This window comes from Falco punctatus, assembly GCF_963210335.1.
Source record: "Falco punctatus genome assembly, chromosome: Z".
Classification (NCBI taxonomy): Eukaryota; Metazoa; Chordata; class Aves; order Falconiformes; family Falconidae; genus Falco; species Falco punctatus.
In genome coordinates, this window is record NC_137586.1 from 6,215,907 (window position 1) to 6,236,526 (window position 20,620).

The 20,620-nt window shown below is 38.9% G+C and overlaps 1 protein-coding gene across 1 annotated transcript in view; it reads left to right on the forward strand.

Moving 5' to 3' along the window:
* The window catches only part of RIT2 (Ras like without CAAX 2), a 246,437-nt gene extending 226,411 nt beyond the window's left edge, over window positions 1-20,026 (forward strand). The window contains exon 5 of the mRNA XM_080370921.1: window positions 1-20,026. This exon is cut by the window's left edge and continues 18,708 nt beyond it. The gene's annotated coding sequence lies outside the window, so the exon portion shown is untranslated.
* Window positions 20,027-20,620: the final 594 nt, after the last annotated feature.

Genomic DNA, 20,620 nt, shown 5'->3' on the forward strand with positions numbered 1-20,620 from the left:
ATAAAGTTTGGCATTGTTACTGGGATGGTTAGTGGGTGTTTTAATTTTTGGGGGAGCTAGAAGGCTCTTGGATTTAAAAGGCTGAGAAACACTGCTCCAGACACTATGATTTTAGCTTCTGACCTATTTCTGCCTAGGTGAGTAACTCAGGAAACATACATTTACTTCTTATTACTTCCATTTACCAATCACTTTTCAGGGGGAAGTTAGCTATTTTCTTTATTAAAAGAATTAAACCTATCCACTGCAAGGAAACTACTTTTTGTTAATTGATTTACCAGTTTATACTAATAGTAACTTCTCCAATTTCAGTCCCACGCCTCTGTAATATCCCTGTCAGAGGGAGCTTGGTCCACATCCTTGGAGGTCACTTTTGCTATGGTATTAGATCAATGGTGTTCAAAACAGCAACTTTGTGGAGAATCTCAATGCTGATGTAAATAGTTCTTGTTTCTGACATCACACAAGATGAAACAGGCTGAATGAGAGGAAAGGCTGAGAAGGGCTGGATGAAGTTGTATTTGTGCTGAGTAAGGATCTTGGTCAGGTATGTCCCACTTGAGGACTGCACACAGTATCACAAAATATCTCTTGACTCACCAAGTGCCATTTTTAATACCAGAAAAAAACGTATGCTCATTCATAGGATGCTCAGTGAATCCGATGGTTTGAAGCTGTGTGACACTCACTACCTACATCTTCTCTCTGTGTTCAGTCAACCCAAGACATCCATGATGCAGAGATCGTTTGTTCAGAAAGTCTGACATTTCCCAGATGTGTCAGGCTAACTGTGAATGTGCAGAGATGTTTTTCACACATGCTGTGCATGTGTCCCAGATTCCTGCATATCTGGCAGCCTTATTGAATACATTTTTCCTCCCAGGGAAAAATCTATCCAAATAGCAGCATCTCCATTTATGTCCCGTCGGTATTTTCAGGTAGAGAAATATATAGCCCAGGAACATAGTCCTGTTGCCAAAAAGTTCTCATCCCTGCTCCCTATGTGCTCCTTCTCTTCCAGGGATCCTAAAAACCTCTGGAGCCTATTAGTCAACACGGCTGTTCAGGAAAGCATGCTCACATGCTCCTACCTCCTTTGTCTTAGATTTTGCACAGACTGGATAAGTAAATGTATCATTTTTTTCAATTTTTACTTGAATATATTACAAAAAGGACAGTCTTAGAAAGAAGAGTGGAATGAATGGTGCTCTGTCCTTTATCCCAGCTGTGTGAGGGCTCAGATGTTCTGGGACTGATCATTAATATGTCCTGGACAAATGAACCAGAGACACCAAACTGTGTGCAAAACCCAAGTAGATCTGCTCATACCACCCAGTAACACCAGATGCCAGTGGGTTTTAACCATTGAAATACTCCACAAAATCCTGACCAAGACACCTTGGGGCACTTGTGACAATAATTGATATTTTTGGCTGACCTCCATCTGCTCTTTTAAACTTGAAGTGTGAGACTTGCCTTCAATCTCGCGTATTAGAAATTTATGTTATTGACAGACAATGGTGACTTTTTCTATAAATGGATCAAAAACCTTCTGACATAATGCTATACTTATTTTCTTTCTGCTAGGTAGCGTCTATCCAAAGCCCTAATGTGTCCCCATTTTGGCATTTGCTGCTACTGGGTCGCATTTGAGCAATTTTCAAACCCTGATGGGATGGCCACAATGAAGAGCACTGCCTGTTTGATTATGTGTCTTTGGCACACACACTGTGCCAGCATTAAACAATTCTAGGAAATATGCACTATAGACTTGACAGTTATTGTATCTCAGCGTGCGACTGTCTGTGGTTTTGATGGTTTTCAAACAATGGTCTGTGAGCCAGATTGCATGAATAGCCTTGCGTTGTTGAACAGCAGTAATGAGGATGTCAGTTGAGAGTTTAAAATGAGCTTTCGTTAGTCATTTAAACGATTTATGTATGTATCTGGTCATTTGTCAACCTCATGTTACATGAGAAGAGTGACCCATATTTTCCTATCAATGGGATATACTGGCATGTTCAAACAGGAGCGGAAGGGGAACGTAGCAGTCCCAGCTATGCTCTCTTTAAAGTTACTGTTGCAAACAAAACAAGAAAATAACATAGATTCACTTATGGATAAGGGAATAGCTGTAACTAAAATTACTTGGTTCCCATCCACAATTATCTAAATTTCATGTACTCCGTGCTCCACTGCTGCTGCTGCAGTAAGTATAAAACAATAAGGCTCCCCATGTAGCATCTAATCATATATACCTCAAGCCACGCTGATGCATATTTTAAGTGCAGTAAGTGCCGGGTCCAAGAAGCACTTTGCCTTTGGAAAGGATGTTTGTTTAGAGGTTTTTATTTATTCAGCCAAATGAGATGTTGCTGAGTGCAAAATACTCCATATAGTCACAAGCCAAAGATGTGTTCATTACTGGTTTCACACGGTCTCACACCTGCAGCTGGTAAAACTGAGCCAGAGCCCAGCAACAAGAAAAGTCATCAAAAACCAGAAAGGATCAAAAACTGGAGAAACATTGATAAGGAGAAGGATAAAGGGAATTAATTATTTGTCTTTAACCACTTGATTCTCTGAACACACTATAGAACTGAACAGGTTTCAGTCAACCACTTTTTAGTTAGCCACAGGGAAAGAAAATCTACCAGAACATAATATTTACTTTCTTTTGCTTTTAAAGGTAATTTTAAAGCAGGTTATTTGTTTGTCCTCTATACCATTTCCACAGTCCGATATCATGTCATTCTCTTATGTAGACCAGAACGGGTGCAAGGACATGGTCTATGATCCCCATTAGGAAAGTTTGTGAGGCTCAGATCTCAGGATGCTACTTGAGAGTCTGCATACCCCAGAGGGAACAAGCTCTGCTCCATGGCTTTAAACCCTCTTGGGTGGATGGTGACTCATCTCTGAAACTTTCATTTGTGACTCTGATACATTGGATTTCACTGTGATCAGGTAAAAGGTGTGTGGGGAGAGTTACAGTAAAAGCCCATGAGAGAGAAATGTAAGAGAACACAAAAAGTACCACTAGCACATAAAATATTCTCTTTATTTTCTTTTCTTTCTCTTCAGGGGAAGAAGCAAGGAAGAGAGGTTTTCTGATAAAGAAAAGCTGTATTTTGAAATGTCTTTGAAGATCATCCAGAACAGGTAATGTCTGAAAAAGTTTATTATTTTCTTCTCATTCTAAGAAAAAAATAAATAAATGCACATTTCCCAGTATGATCTAGTTATCGCCAACTTGTGATGCAAAACTTAAGCACAGAGAGATTATATTTCTAGCCCAATGTCACGGAGAGGATTTCATTCTTAGCAGACACTCTCTCAGAAAAAGATTGTAAAGACTTTCACTGTGGCCAGGAGAATACATCAGACAACCCTCTGATGGCTTTGTCCTTGTTTGTCTCTCTTTCTTGATATAAAAAATGGGGTCAGTCTGGCATGTGAATCTTTAAAATGCCTCCAGTATATTTCCCCACCTGCAGGTATTATGTGGTCAGGAGGCCGAGGTTATATTTATCACTATTTCTGGAAACTCGCATTATTCACTTTAAATATTTTAGGAATGATCTCCCTGGAATCTGAATATCATAGTGAAGTGACTTTCTTCTAAAATATTAATGAAAAAAGAAAGCTGAAGGAAACAATGCTGCATAAAAATCATAAGCTGGGTAAAAGGAACTCAATTAATATGCACCTGTGCTCCTGTGGCTGGTATAGACTTAATCCCGTGTTTAGAAAACATTAAAATAGCACCCATAGAAGCAATCTCTCCAGCAAGCAGCCCAGTTACAAAAAGACTTATTCTGCAGCCACACCACAAAGCTGGCTTTCATTGGCTTTGCTCTTGCTTAAAAAAAAAGGATTTTGTTGCAGTTTTTTACACCTAACATTGCATTTATTATAGCAACAATTACTTTGGTTTTGTTTTCTCCCTCTGGTCTGGTGTAAATCAAGTTAGAGTCAGTCCCTGTAAGTGAAGTTTTCTGTTGTGTTCTGAGTTCAGTATGTGGAAATTAATGAGTTGGATATAAATAAAGCAAGTATTAAAAATGTATTTGAGAAAAAGAAAAAAAAGGAAGAAGTGTTAATTGACTTGAAAGGCTTTCTGTTCTGCGATAGGAAATACCGAACACCATTTGGAAGAGTAGTGTGGAAACGCATTTCCCATCCAATGATTTCCCTCCCCCCCCTCCAGTCTGTCTCAGGATTGTTTCAAGAGCTGTCAAATTTGCTATGAAAAATGAGGGTGAGACACCTGCATCTGCCCTTAACAGCTAATAGCCCAACCATCACCCGCCGTGCCAGAGAGCTATTTTACATTTCTTTTCTGCTTTTTACAGATCAAAGCCTTGAACCTTCTGATGTGAGGTAAAAACTCCTAAACAGGAGTTGCAGAAGAAAGGGGTTTCTCACTCTCTCAGATGAAATGTTCCCGGTTTAGACAAACACTTAAATGCTAATTAGAGATGGGAATTAAAACCAGGTCTTCATGTGAGATAAGGTTTGAAAATTATTCCAAGGCAATCTTTGGCAATTTTTAGCTCAATTCCATTCTGGACCCCAAATTTCAAACTGGAAAATATATTCCCCAAAGATGCCTGGTGTTTACAAGCTGTAGTTCTGACCCTTTTAAGTGTGTGCATCTGGGTGTGTGTGAGTAAACATCCCAAAAATGTGTTCTCGTTACTTATATATGCTTGTTATGCTCATTTTAACTCAGTTAAAACTACTCTTGTTCTGTTGATTCCAATGTCCCAGGGTGAAGTACCCCCCTGGAGCTTCACCTACGGTGATGTTCAGCTGATGAAACCCATCTGCATCATCACTCTGGGGCTGTGCACAAAAAGGAAATTATAACATAGGGTGTCGGGAAGCAGGATTTGGGAGGATAGCCCTTTGAGAATCTGTATTTTCACAAGAAGAGTCACTTCTACATGATTGTTTAATTTTTGCGTGAGCCTTTTCATAGGCAGAGGTTAGAGAACATATTGTGTACGGAGATGTCTTTACGAGGTTACACTTCCATCTGGGGCCATAAAAAGATGCTACTAATCCCACACAGGGGCTACAACATGGAACAAACAGTGCTTTCATGCATTTTTTTTTTTTTTTTCTTGGGAGTCAACCTTGCCGTTTGGTTCTGTTTTATTTTTCCTAGGCCTAAAAGTACCAGCCGTGGGAAAGGTGGCAATCTCCCAGCATGCAGAGGCTGCTAATCTTAACCACCTTCTGTGCAAAAAATGGCTTAAATTTATTTAATTATTTAATATCCCCTCGCTGACGCAGGCTAGTAAAAAGATCAGCATGTTACTGCTCCTTTCTAGCACTTTCTTTCCAAAAGCCTTTAAGAAACTCATGAATGTTTAACAACCCTCAGCCAGTGCTGAGGAGATGGTACTATTAAGGGTGAAACCAAATGCCAGTAGCTGTGTGTGCATCCCCGAGCTGCCTGAAACCTCTTCATGACACCTCCTCAAATGGCTCTGCCCTCACAGCTCAGCCTTGACTGCCAAGTCCTAAGCTATCAGGTTTTCCAGGCATTCTCTTTTCCTCTTCCCCCCCTCCCCCCTCATTTTTCCCCCATCAGAGAAGGAAATGAATCACTCAATGGAAGAATCAACCCATGGCTGTGTTCACTATTTTTAAGTCTGACATCTGTTCAAAACCATGTGAATGGCCCATGTTAATACATATGTATAAAACGTATCTAGACTTAAACATAGGGAAATTATGTTCACTTACCAGCGTACAGCAAACCTAGCCGGTTTTCTCCTATGTACATTAGAAAAAAGAAAAGAAAAGAAAAAAAAAAAAAAAAAACAAGAAAAAAAAAAAAAAAAAACAAACCCCACACATTTTTTTCTTGGCACTCTGTATGAATTTGCTGAAGTAGGAGTGGCTGATTTTTGATATGTCTGTGGTTAATGCACACTGTAATGTATGTGCTTTAAATTTTGTTTTTCTTGTCTGTCGCTTAAAATGAAATAAGTAGCATAATTCACCATATCCATATGCTTAAGAGGATCAATGTTTGCTGTAAAGTAGTAAGTGTTTGCATTAGATTCTGTAACAAAATGCCTACCACTATGTTTCTTTGATGAAAATTTATTTTTTTCATGAAGCTGTTTCTTTCATTGAAAATATCCCTGATGAAAAAAATATCATATTACTAACCCAACCTGTCATATTTTATATGAACAACCTATAATCTGGCTAAATACTGTAGGTGGCAAATTTAATAAAAATTTGCATTGCATTCTGGAAATGGTGTTTATGTTGGTTCCTGTCTTCCCACATCTTCTCTGGGTACAGTCTGTGGGCAAGTACACACTCAAGGAAATACCATGCCTAATCTACTGTTACATTTTTCTCTTCTCTAAATGGGTAAAATAATGAAAATTATTATTTGATAAGACAGCTTGGAATAAGAAATTCAAACTACATTAGGTTGCACAGAATACTTAGAAAAATTAAGATAGCAGCATTTTCAAATATCTGACCAACTCCATTATTTGTTTAAAAGTTAATCCTAAACCTATTTGAAGATGAATCAACATTATTGTGAGTTTCCTTATTTTTTCATTAAAATATTAAGACTTTTTAATCCGTAAATCCAGATGTTAATTAAAAAACTGTTGTCAAAATGATAGATTTATTTTTTTTAATCTTCCCTTTGAATTCTAGCTAATCCTCACAGAGGATAGGACCCAGATGAGTTAATTTTTCTCAAGAAAATTACAAAGACTGAGGTTTGCATAAAGGCTGCTCTAAAAATGGAAAAAGAAAGCTGCCATCTAATAAGGTTCCCATGAAAACACTTTTCTGTCTCTGCTTTTAATCTTAACAGACAAATAATAATACAATATTGAGACAACTAATATTATTCCATGGACAACTAACACAATTTGATAGACAACCAATATTATAAACAATCGTATCCGATGTTTAGCATGCATGAAAGACTGCCCATGAGCTTTAAGATCTACTTTGATTGTCCATCATTGGCTCATAGGAACAAATAGGGAGGGAAGGGATCGCTGAGCCTGCCCCCAGCACCAGGCACCCACTACCAGGCATCGGTGTCATGTGTGCCACTCCACACCTTGTGGTGTGTTACCCCTGACCCAAGTGGCTGGTTAAACACCGTCTTTGTGTGAAACAAGCTTTTACTACATGCACTGAAGTTATTTCAGTCGTCTGCCACTTCAGAGGGCTGATGAACCCCCAGTAAGACTGGTATTATTTGGGACAGGGTGGCAGCATGGCCCCAAGACACAGTGGTGGAGAGTGGACACTGACACTGTCACCCTTTAGGAAACACCACTCAAGTTCCTTGATGTGTTGCATGACTCAGTTTTCCCTCTGCAATAGTCACAGTGCCATCAAGTTTTGTAGTGAGATTAAACAATTTGAAGACTGTGAGAAGCTGAGGTACAGCAGAGTATGTGAAGTTAAAATAGCTCATCTATTTTTCTTTTCAACAAACAAAAGTAAACCACAGTAAAATAGATTTGCAACAAAGGAAAAGAGGATGCAATTAAAAAATATCTAGCATGGACTGAAGACCAGCTACAAAAGAATGTGATCCTAGAAGATTTTTATTTCCAACAGCTTTGTGCAGCCGACAGTGCTTTCATAATCCATATGAACAGGATTACTGGTACTGCCTCCTAGGTCCTGAGGGATGCTTTTGATCTAACAAGGCATTGCCATTATTAGAAAGGCTGCAGTATAACTACAACATCATTGCATTCTGTCAATTTAGTTTTGCATGAACTGCTTGGCTCGTGACACTGTAAATTTAATACTGCGCTACAGATAAACTAGAAACAGAATAAATATTGTAAGAACAAAGCTGTCACAGAAACACACTCCGAGTGTTTCGACCCCATTCAAAGGCCCTTCACTATAATTGTCTCTGACAGAAGGCTCCTGTACAGTAAGTACTTTAGTTGCCAATGACCTTAAACACGATTATCATTAGCCTTCTTGTAATACCACCTCTCCCTTGAACTGAAATTACTGTGCTTCTCAGATGTTTTGTAAAGAGAGTTCAGTGTTGTAGTTAGCATAATTCAAGCTGTTTTAATCAATGCTGTGTCCTTTGTAAATAAAGCTTGTTCTGAAATACATGCTGTAATAATTACTTCCATAATTTGTTATATTTATTGAAATAATTTTGACTATAGTAATTTGAATTACTATTGCAAACAAGCAGTAAGGAAATAAGCAGGTAATAATTTATGCTTATACATACATTAGCTCCAAGCCTAAAGTTTGGTTTTGTTTAAGGCACATTTGAATAATTAAACCATGCTTCAGAGGCAGTAAAGCTACCTTGAATTGAGAGCAAAATCACCTATGATCTCCAAACCTTTCTAATCTCAAAAGAATACAAAAACACCTGCCTTTTTCTTGCCTCTACTGAAAGTACCCAGAGTGGACGGCTTGCCAAAGGCTACCCAGCACACAGCAAAAGATCAGAGACCCCATTAGCTATAGGATGTCTCTGTGGAAATTTATTTCCAGCAGTGGCGGGGGCAGGGTAATTATAATGGGGAAGCTCTCATGATGTAAATCAGTGTAGAAGAGTCCTCTAGAAATAAGCCTCTTTATACACATTTTAGAATTTAGTAACTGCAAGACACAGGCATTAAAAATCATAGAATCATTTAGGTTGGAAAAGACCTTTGAGATCATCAAGTCCAAACATTAACCCAGCGCTGCCAAGTCCCTAAGCACCACATCTACGTGTTTCTTAAACACTTCCAGGGATGGTGGATTCCACCACCTCCCTGGGCAGCCTGTTCCAATGCTTCACCACCCTTTCAGGGAGGAAATATTTTTTCCTAATATCCAATCCAAACCTCCCCTGGTGCAACTTACAACCATTTCCTCTTCTCCTGTCACCAGTTACCTGGGAGCAGAGACCGACCTCCACCTGGCTACAACCTCCTGTCAGGCAGTTGTAGAGAGCAATAAGGTCCCCCTTGAGCCTCCTTTTCTCCAGGTGAAACAACCCCAGTTCTCTCAGCTTCTTTTCATAAGACTTTTGCTCCAGCCCCTTCCCCAGCTTACTTGCCCTAAGGATTGCCATAAACGCAGTTTTCCAGCAGCCTTCTCCTATAATCTTTTTCATAATCCAGCCCCCTTTTAAAGGGGATATATTTCTGTTCTTGTTAACCTAAATGAACAACTGTTTCCTGAACCTCACTGGTTTTATTGCTAGAAACATTCTTATTTTCAGTCTAAATATATTCATTTTTCAATATATATTTTCAGCTTATAATTGTCCTTTTGCATAAACCTTTCTTCTGCCTCCCTGGTATGCTGCAGAGTACATTTTTCATGACCCAGGACCCACAGGCAGTAAAGGCTATATTTAAGATCAGTAGGAATTTCATTAAATTTTATCCTTAGAGAATCGGTTGTTATTAACAAATTAATTAGTGCTTACTGAAAAACTAGTTTTACTCTTAAAAAAGATATAACATCCAGACGTTATACTTATGTGTTACTAGAGAGTAATTGTACCTCTGTTTTACTAAACTTAGTCATATATTATTAATTTGATTGATTTTATAACAAAGCCCTTTAAAAGAAAAATAAAAAAATGGAAACACTATAAAAAAAAAAAAAAAAAAAAAAACAAACCAAACACCAAAAAAACAACAAACCAGCGATCCCTGTCCTGACTAGTCTTGGGGAAACACCATTAAAAACTCTTCTCCAGTAATACAGTTCAGCTTTCAAAAAGTTAATGGGTGCCTAGGTATCCAGCTCCTTATCCATCATGTAATTATAATATTCATCCCTTTCTTCTCAAATATCACTGGCATTTCCTATGTGCACCATATCAAATGTTTTACTGAAGTCTAAACAAATGAGATCTAACATATTCCCCGGAGGAAATCAATTATCCTCTCAGTGAAAGATACCCAGATAGTTCAACTTCGTTCAAATCTGAAGTTAAATATTATAACAAGGCTTCTTTCTATGTCCTTATTTGTTAAATCTCTAGGGGCAAGCTACCAAGCCTATGGCCTGTTGTAAAAAAATGGAATGTTTTCCTTTTTCTCAGATATAGTACTGTGTATTTTGTGCAAGACATACTATACCATCTCTATATTAGTAAGGCATTGCATTTTTCTTTCTTATTTAGCCTGAGGAATATATGCAAAAGACTAACCTTTTCTACTCACTTGCACGCTGATTTAGTTCCTTAGATCCCATCACCAGCAATTCTAATGGAGATTGGATGTGGTTTTGGTTTAATGTTTTATTTTTCTCCCTAAAAATTAAATTCTAATTCACACAATATTCAATTCAGGGAAAGTCCATAGCCCATGTCAATACAGAGAGGTTAAAACAGATGGTTATAATTTTTTTTGAATCTATATATATTTAACTTGTTAACCTGGAATTTCAGTTTTTCCTGTAGCCATTAAGTTTTTGCCTGTTTCAGAATGCAGGCCAGGACATCCAATGTTAAAAAATGATACCTCATAGTGATGTTTCAAATCAGAAATCCAAAATCTGGATATTCAAAGATAGTTAGGTTTGTGGTTTGTGTTTGGTTTTAGGGTTTGGTTTTGGTTTTTTGTTTCTTTGGTTGGGTTTTTGGCTTTGGTTTTGTTTTCAAGAACTTGCTGATAAACTTCATGAGTTTTAGATTTAAAATATTATGGTAACACAATTTCCAGATATTATTCTCAGTGCTACAAAATCACAAAGATCAAAATCCATCAGCGGGAACCATGACCTGTAAGGAGAAGGCTCACCAAATTGTTAGATGAAGAACAGCGCGACATTGATGTCTTCTTTTTTTACTTCAGCTCCATTTTACTCTGCTTCCTAAATTTAGAAGCAAACTCGGATGAATCACTTCCAGATGAAAACCATCCAAACATTATTTGTGGAGGACAAACTTCAGAACTCATATCTTTGTCATCTAACCATATATATGGGACACTTTAGTGGTGAAAGTCTCAATCTATCACTTACCTGCACGTGGGTATTGCCATGTGGCCTACTGAAGCATCCAATTTGCATCAAGCCAGCCAAAAGCCTTGAGTGATAAAATAACTGTTTGATTAGCCAGCTGCGTTCTCATCCCAGGTCTCACTGGAATGACTTAATGTTTTCTCACCATGAAGCTGAGAGGTGGTACTTACCTTCTAAAAGGGAGAAGCAAGGATAATTTACTTATAATGAGGCTTGTGATGGAAACATACAGAAAAGCAAAAAATAAATCATCAATACCTATAAAACAAAAGGAACTAAAACTTACAACGTCTGGACTTGTAATTTTACCCACTTCCCCTCAGGGAAATTTCCTTCCTTCCCTGCCACTTTCTCATGGATCCAGCCTCCTGGTTTTGCTCCCTGAAGTGACAGAGGAGCCACTTCTCAGAAAAGCAAGAGTCTATTTCATAGTTCTTTATTTGGGGGGGGGGGGGGGGGGGGGGCGGGAACCCACCCTGAAAGCTTTACCAGAGCAGGGAGTGCTGCAATCATTCATGGAATCTTCCTCAAACAAGAATACCACAGAGAAGCAGAGAAAGCCTAAGTTACCGTCATTGCTTGTAGCTCACCTACTCAAACTCTGTGCCTTTCCAGTAGTGATTTAAGAACACAGGACCTTAATAAAAGCAGGGAAGAGAAAATAATATATTAAAAAAAAAAAAGAAAATAAAGAAAAAAATAAAGAAAAAAATCATAATATATATATCCTTTCTAATATAAAAGGGTACAAAGATTCTTCTGCATACAAGTCATGCACAAATGCCTTGGATGTAAACAGCAGGCTCTTCTGCTTTCCTGGCTTTGGAGGTACAGGGACTTTAGGATCTTTTACAAGATTCCCATGGTTCCCTATTGCACCCCCAGGTCATGCAGTTAGTTACAGCCTCACGGTGGCCTCACCCGTCTTCATCAAAATGTAACTGTTTGGGTCCTCACACTCTCAGGCTTTAATCATCAGTGTTACTATCCTGCGGAGCAGCCAGTCACCACTACATACCTTTCAACTGGTATATTCCACATGAAGACCAAGAGCCAGTGTTTCTTGTGAGACCAAGGCACCCTTTCCTAGCTAGCCTTTAAGTGGAGAATGATACATGAAGAGGTTTCCAAGAATGTCTAGTTAAACGAAGGAGATTGGGAAACAGGTCTTTTTACCCCTCGTGCTACAGCCCAATAACACTTTTAACCTTAAGGACATTGCTCTAACCTGACATGTGAAAAGCTTCATAAATTGTGTCTCTGACAAAGGCAGGAACCCCAGGAGCCAACAAGGGAGAAAATAGTGCAAGAAAGAAATGGTGGAGCAAATGTGCCACTGCCTGCCAGGGGAGGAAGGTGAAAGGGCCTGGTAATTCTAATGTGAAAAGCAGGTCTGGGGAAGCATGGTGGAGCACAGAGAGCAATTAGAGGGGCTCATTCGTACCAGTATTTGCATTTTTTTGACTGCAACCTTCTTGGAAATTAATGGGAGTGCCTTCAAATGGTATGCTTAAAATTATACAATGCCGAGTTGCAGAAAATCTATTATTATGCTTATTATGATAATGATCATTATAATGACTTTTGGCTGAAGTATGGAAAAAGAGAGAATGATCTGCCCCAAAAGCTTAAATGTCAGCCATTGAGGAAAAGGACACAACTGGTAAGCCTTACTTAAGACTGTTCAAGACAATTACAGCAGTCAGTTCAATGTGTAGCTGTTGCCTTCTTAGATTTCTACATCAGGGTGAGTTTTGAGATGGTTTCAAGAAGGCTCGTGTGTCTCAGCAAATATTCATTACATTGAGCTCTTCCTACATGTGCAAGGCAGCGTGAGGAGAAAACCCAAAACTGCTTATTTAAAACATTTGAGAGCACAGATGTACGATGGGAGGGAAAATTTTATTAAAAGCTGAAATTATTTCCTAATTATTTTTCTTTGTAGGAGCAGACTTCTTCAGAAATATGTTAAGTGAACTGTGACAAGATATATATTCTAGCTCTATGGAACTAATCCTTTCGCTGGGAAGGACCCTTACTCCCAAGGCTGTGTTTGCTATTTGATGATTTTGGGAATTAAATTTTCTCAGTATTTTCTAGTTTTCTTGGCAGCTCCATAGAACTTACAGCAAATTTTATTTTCTTATGGTCCTCATGTTGCCCAGGAGACTGCTGGAGATCTTTTGCTACAAAGGCATATTGATGGTTCCTGTTCATTTTGCCACCCACCAGGACCCTCATATCCTTTTCTGCAGAGGAAAATAATCCCCCGATGCAGGAGTTGGTAATTCCCTTTGGTGAACTTCACAAGATTCCCCGGATGCATTTCTCCAGCCTGTTGAGGCCTCTCTGAAAGGAGGCAGAACCATCTGGTGCATCAGCCACTCCTCCCAGTGTTGCATTAGCATGACCCCATCATGACAATGTGCTTCATCTCTGGAAGAAACCTCCAGCTACCCAGAAAAGTCAGGCCTTGCATTTCTGAGGTGACAGTTTTTTAGCCTGGTTTCCTAAAGGAGAAGATTTCCCACAGTCGTAGTCTCATTTTGCCTGTCCAGATGTCAGTAAATTTAACTTCTTTTAATAATCTTTCATCATCTTGTCAGATTCAATGAAATCTGAAAGAAAGGCTGAATTCTGAAAGATACCAAGTTCTTATACAGCTGGGTGAAGGAAAGAAAATACTGAATGCTGCTATGGAAGAAAAGGTAGAAAAAAATCCTGGGTTTCATCCATTTAAATTGGGATGTTATTAGCTGATGGCAAATCAACAGATACACATTTTTGCAGGTTGCCTGCAGTATATTCTGACTTTTTCCCAGGTGTAAGCCAAAAAAATATATAGACAGAGGAAAGGGGATAAGCTTAGGCATTGTGAAGAGAAATTAATCAGAATTATGTAAAAAGAGTGTTACTTATGTACAAAGACTGTTACACAGAATCAAAGGCATTACACAGAGTCAGAGGGGGCTGGGGAAGAGATAGATGTGCATAACACACTGGGAGATTTTGGGAAGACAAGAAGAACCTGATGGTACTCACTTACAATGAGGTTTAGAAGTACTAAGGGAAATAAGAGATTGAATCACTTGAAACAGAGGAAGAACTTGATTATTGCTGGACAAATGGCAAAGGAGACAAAGGACATACGCCCATTAGTTTCATTGGGTCCATTACTCACAGATCAACTTCCACCTGCTGTGGTACTTGTTTGATAACAAGCGTTTCTGCCTCTTCTTCCAAAGTACCTTCTTTCCTGCAGATTAGACAAATTATGTCTGAAAATTTATGTAAGTAATGTAATTGGATGGCAGAGGGGATGAAGGGAAAAAGCAGAGATATGGAAAACAAAAGAGAAAAAATTTAACAAGTTGAAAATATGTAAAAAAAATTTAACATTTACTGTAGATGTAAATAAGTGGCATAAACAATATGCTAAAGAAAAATGATTTTGTACTAGTGGGGAAAGGCCACTCTGAAAAAGAGTTTACCACTATAACTTCATCACTGATCTATCTGCATTATTTCACAAGTCAAGAATTCATCCTTGTGCTAAATAAAACTGTTGAGCTGAAGCATTTTATTTGCAAATACATAATTTGTATTGGATTTTCCTGTTATAACTACAAATAAGACAATTAAACACAATGACCTTTTGGTAGGGAGGTTTTGTTAGTGCAATATTAAATGCAGGGGATAGTTTTATCAAGATGGCCATGAACTTACATATAACAGATGGGGTGAAATACTACTACTATCTACCCGGGTGTATCATTTGCTTCCACACTTAAAGGGAGAAGCTATCAGAAGTAGATTGATGCTGCTGGGTCCTCTGCTAGAGTCCACATCAAAGGCTATTTATCAGCTGGCAGAGCTGAGCAGCATTTGGCTATGGCAGCTTCTTTTATGTTTTGTGGTGTGTTTTTTTTTCCTGAAAGAACTTTTTTCAGGTGTTGGGAGGTAGCATAGAAACCAGTCACACCCGGTTTTTGCTTAAGATCCCCCATACAAGAGGTAGTGACTGTCATAAAAAGACCATTTTCCTCTCCCTTTCGTACCGGCTGTGGATCATTATGGAAGTGCAGAGCTATACAGACATGTTTTTTGCAAGGATGTGATCAACATCACTGTCATGCCCTGGTATCCTGTATTCGGTTGTTTATATTCCATCACATCCCTCCCAGACACTCCACAATGTGCATTACTCACGTTTTCTACTATTCAGTACTTTTCTCTTGCTAGGAAATGAGACAGTTTCTATCAGTGTCCAGTCCAAAATGTCTCTCCTGGGCCTTGAACCAGTCTTTGTTGACTAGCAAAATGTGGTTGCTGATTTTCTCTTTAAACATCCTCTTTTTTACAGCTCAGACATCTCCTCTCTCCATTTACCATTACCTCAAATGCAGTACCCTTTATATAGCTCTTGCTGATTGAACATCTATTTTTTTTTTTTTCCCTTCCCTTTACTTCTTTTACCCATTATACAAGTAGTGGTGTGGGCTGCATCAAAGTGAACTCGTTTCCTGAGAGCTGATGAAACTCCTAATGACACACAGAACACAATGCTTTTCTAATGTTTCTTTCCTCTACTCCTACATTTTTTATTCCTTTCAATTCTCTGATGCCCTTCTCTTGTCTCTTTCCACCCAGTTCACTGTTTACAACATCTGCAGCATCTTTTATCTCTTTGCCACCTCTTTTTCAGCTTCTCTCTTCTGTAGAAATCTCACTGGCGTGGCTTCTTTGTCTTTTTGCAACGTATATATGATTTTTTTTAAAAAAAAAGTCAGCTGCATATCCATTTTTCAACACTTTTTTCTTGGCTATTTACAGCTTCTCTTCCTCTGGGCTGTGTGTGGTGCCAGTACAAGTGATCTTTTCTGGTGTGCTCTTTTTTTAAATGTTTAGATAACTTGTGTTTTCATATCACCGTTTCTCACTTGTCTTTATTCCACAAGCAATTTTACTTAATAAATCAAAAAACATGTGGAGAAATCAGCCATATATTTCTACTCTGACACAAGCCTGGATTGCCAAGCATCTGGCTTATCTTATGGAGACTTTTTTTTCTTTTCCTCTTTTTTAATTCAGCTTGTATGCCTGACGGAGCCAGCTGCTGGTCCAATCCAATTTCATCTCTATTGTAAAACCTTATTCTGCAAAAGATGAAAAACATATCCTGTAAATCCTCAGTAACTGCATAGCAGGTTTGAAGGATTTGAAAGATCTTTCTTATCTTTTGGAAGCGTTCAGCAGCCAGCAGTTTTTGCAGGCCACTCCATTGCAACAAACGCCCCTCTGTGCTCAGTATCAGCCGTGTAATTTTTTGCACATGAGCTGAACAGCAAGCCATTGACTTTAATGTGCCAAACATATTTTTTTTCCATATCTCATATGTATCTTTGTCTATGTTTGAGTAGCTGAAGTACTAAATCCATACAAACTTCCCAGACACAGTTTCAATCAATAATCACACAGTGGAAAATCAAGCTCATTAATCATGTCATGAAATCACAGGCAATCACCACTTGGTAATTAGTGCTGTTTTGTATTGGCTGGTCAGTGTATTTGGTAAGGAGTTCCTGGCACTGCAGGTTGCAGTAATTTGTAATTTTGTAAGTAAATTGTGCATATTTATTTCTACAACATATACATGTATATGCTAATAATTGGCTTTGGTTTAGATCTCTGTCTGTGGCTAGGGTCAAAGTCAGGTTAATTTCTAGTAAATGAACCTCCAACAATCAGGCTGCTCTTCAATCTGGATTCTTGAATCTTTTGATCTTTTTCAATACTAATGGTTATCAAGCACTTGTTTCTGTTTAACAAATCCAATGGAATTTATCTGCTTCATACATCTGGTTGAGAAAGTATCTCACCAAGGAAAAATAAAATTTTCTATTTGTGTTTTCTATTTGATTCCCTTCTAGGAAATCAAAGCCAAGGAGAGAACAACGCCTCTCCAATCTTAACCACAGTCTAGGACAAGGTATAGAAGTTGTGGATGACTTGCAGTTATGGAACTTCTGGCTGACTGTGTGTTTTCGTTTAGGACATTTAAATTATTACGGTTGATACTGCTGTTTTAAAAGAGGCTAGGAAGATTTTCATACACTTACAATTTTACCCATAAAATCCTGACTGGGGATATACGTGTTTGAAATTATTTCTTAGTATAAAAGTTACTGTAAGTGCTTCATTCTATAATTGCTATAGAGTTTTGTTGGCTTTAATTTTTATAAAAACCATTTGGATAGTTGTCATCTGTCAGAATAGCTTGCACTTAGCTGTCAAAATCTCTTTTAAAATAAAGTAAATAAATAATGAAAAAGAAAATGCTTCTCTGCGAAATTCCCATTTCCTGCATACCTTACTTTGTGTAAGCCAAGATGACTCTGTCAGTCTCTTCTCTTTCAGCAAGGCCAGCGATCATCCCTGTCTCCTGCTGCCTTTAGTACAATAGGAAAGTTTCTATACAGTTTTACATCGTCTGCTCAGCAATCATGTAGTTACTGTACCACCTTCTGCTACATGAGAATATGTTGGTTTTGATAAGCTGGCGGTGTCCACTGCCAAGCCGAAGGCAGTGTGCTTTATTACCCATTCCAGCCAGGTACACATTTCATCTTTCCAGTTCACTCACCAGCACCTTTTCCTTCAGTTGTTGTTCCCCAGCCTGCCTTGCCACTTTGCATTCAGCTGTGTTTTCTGGCTAATAACTGTCACACCACATCCCAAAGCCTGCCCTGAGAAACCAGTCTCCTCCTCCTCTCACCCCCACCCTGTCCTCCATGTCCCGGGTCACTGATTTCTCCTCCAAGATGAAACCTCTCTGCCAAGGCTCTGGCTTTGCTCTGCTGTCTGTCTGAATGTTATTTTCATTTACTTGCTGTGTTTTATTGGGGGTGATGAATGATTCCTACTTTCCATACCCAACGATGACTTGTCTGAGGAAAACAAACCAACAGAGGCAGTAATAAATACAGCAGAGCAGTCGGGTCTTTATTCAAATGTATGCTCAGATTTCCCGGGAAGTCTTTGCAAACACAATAAAAGGACAAGCCTTGTTTCTTACAATATGTCTTCTAAACAGAGGAGACGCAGAGAGAAAACAAAGAGACAGATACAGCATGAGAAAACAACAAATACTGACAATGTCTGTGTTGGTACCCTTACATCACCAGAGCCAGCATCAGCTGATGGGTCAATTTGTGATGAGCCCCATAAGCACAGGGTTTGGGGCAAGGAAGGGAGAAGGCAGAGTTACTTGCCAAAAAGATAAGACAACCTTGGAGCTCTTTTTGGGTGAGGTTCAACTCCACTAAACATAAACATCTCAAACTGATTTAAGTTCTTTAGGTAAGCTTCTCTTTACAGCTAATGTATTCAGTAGGTGCACCTGTCTAATTATTAAGCTTTTACTTTGAAGCAGGTGCTTTGGTTCTCTCTGTAGCCAGCCACATGTCAATTTTCTTAATTGCTAGAGGACTAAAGATAAAGTGAGAAAATCTCACCTGTTTAACAGAATCAGCCCAGCAAATTCTCCAGGAACCCTCAGCGAAAGAGCTTGGAATGATGCTTTCTAACTGGTATTAATGTTGACTATTTAACTTTTTCCCTGTCTATTTTTTAAAGGCCTTAAAAGAACTAAAAGATGCTTAGAACTTAGCTTAAAAGTTGGTCCCTGACTCCCAAAACATAGCCAAGAACAAAAGCCTCCTGCCTCTTTCCCCAAGCGGCACAGGAGCACTATCTAGAGTCCTCAGGACCTAATCCAAAGCCAAAAGGAACCAGCTTGTCACTGCTAAAGCTCATGGAAATGCTGCTTTTCAGCTATATACAAAAATATGGACCTCTAGTCATGAGCATTTACGGTAGGTTTATTGGCAAGTAAAGGGAGCCTGAGGGTTTTGTTTCTTCCCACATCCATGGGCCCTTTGCATCTTTCAAAGTTATTGGGGCATTAGGTTTAATTGAGCGTACAACTTAATTACAGGGAGCCTCTTAGCCCAGGACACGTGCTGTGCACTTGCAGTTTGACACATCTGCAGCCACACAACTTCGCAGGGATGCTACTTTATCAGGGATGAGTGCTCCTTGCTGCTGAGAGAAGCAATTCTCACACCTCCTTCCACCCTCTTCCCAGGAAATCTGCTCTGAGGCCCTCTGAGTGATTACACTCTGGGTGGGATGTTCTTATTTTTTCCTACTGAAATTCATATTTCTCATGTGGAACATATGTCTAATGTATACCAGGTCCCCTCAGCCAAGATATTTACCCAGTAGGAAATAAAAGTAGTTGCAGCTGAGCTGGTTTTTGGCACAGAGAAAATACATAATGTCTTTAAAAAAATCTTTTGCCATATCATGAAGATACCTGCCTACAGAAGAGGAAAGTGCTATTGCACCCAGAAAGCCCTTCCCGGACATGTTGAATTAGAGCTAGGCAAGGATAATTCGTCTTCCCAAAAATATAGTGGGAGAGGTGTCCATGTTATTCTCTTCTTGAAGGACAGATGCAAAATATGGAAAAAAGCAAGAAAGTAGAAAATTTGACACACATAAAAGAAGCTTGTAACTTGCACGGTTACACAGAGCATTCTTAAAGTCATACAATTGCAAATGAGTTTATTAAGGCATGTTTTCTACTGTCTTCAAACCATATTCAGTTCTTTTAGCTGGATGACAGACATCAGAGGAGCAGCAGAGGTTCAGGGCTAATGCAGGGAAACAGCTCTCTTACAAATGCAGAAGGCATTTAACAGATACTGTTAGAGCTGAGTTATAACATTTCCAAATGTATTTTTCCTCTTGCATTTTCTGCTTCCCTCTCTCTCTTCCACACACCCTGTGCTGCCACTGATCATCTTTCCAATCATGAGAAAAGATGACATCCAAGCCAGGAAAACACGGTGTCTGTATTAATTTATTCTCCTCTATGCATGGGAATTAAGCCAAGCTGAAGGGTTTCCAAAAGCCTTTCTCCCTCCCTTTCTTATTTCCGCCACACCCCACACACCCCCACCCCCCCCCCCCACGCCCCCACCCCCGCCTCTTGTTTCTTCCAGGAGGTGAGTTTACAGAAACAGCTCAAGAAGCAGTGGCTGAAAGGTTCTCAGACCTGAACCTATTACTCCCAACTGATTGTATTCACCTGAACAGAAGCTATAACACTGATATATGATGTCAGCAATAAATATGTTAAGAACAAAAAAGTGTTAAGAAAAAGGTTTAACACGGCTTGAAAATTTTTTGCCATCTGTCCACTGTGATAAGGTCATGTCCCTTAGAGCCGGTTGGCTCTGCATTACAATGGCTGTGATTAACATTAAATGAACAATTTGAGACTGCAGTTGCTGCATACTTGTGATTGCGGGGATTTAAAATTGTTCAAGGAAATCCTATGTTCAACCAAAATATATTTATGTTGTGGGTCAGTGCAGTTAAAAACGTGCTTAAACTGCATCCTAATTAAACAATTAATTTTCAAGTCCTACATATTACAGCAGACATGCAAGTAAAAATATTCTCAAAACTGCATTTTTTTAATTCTGTCATTGCTGAAAATGTTCATGTCATGGTGGACATTTTACCAAGATTT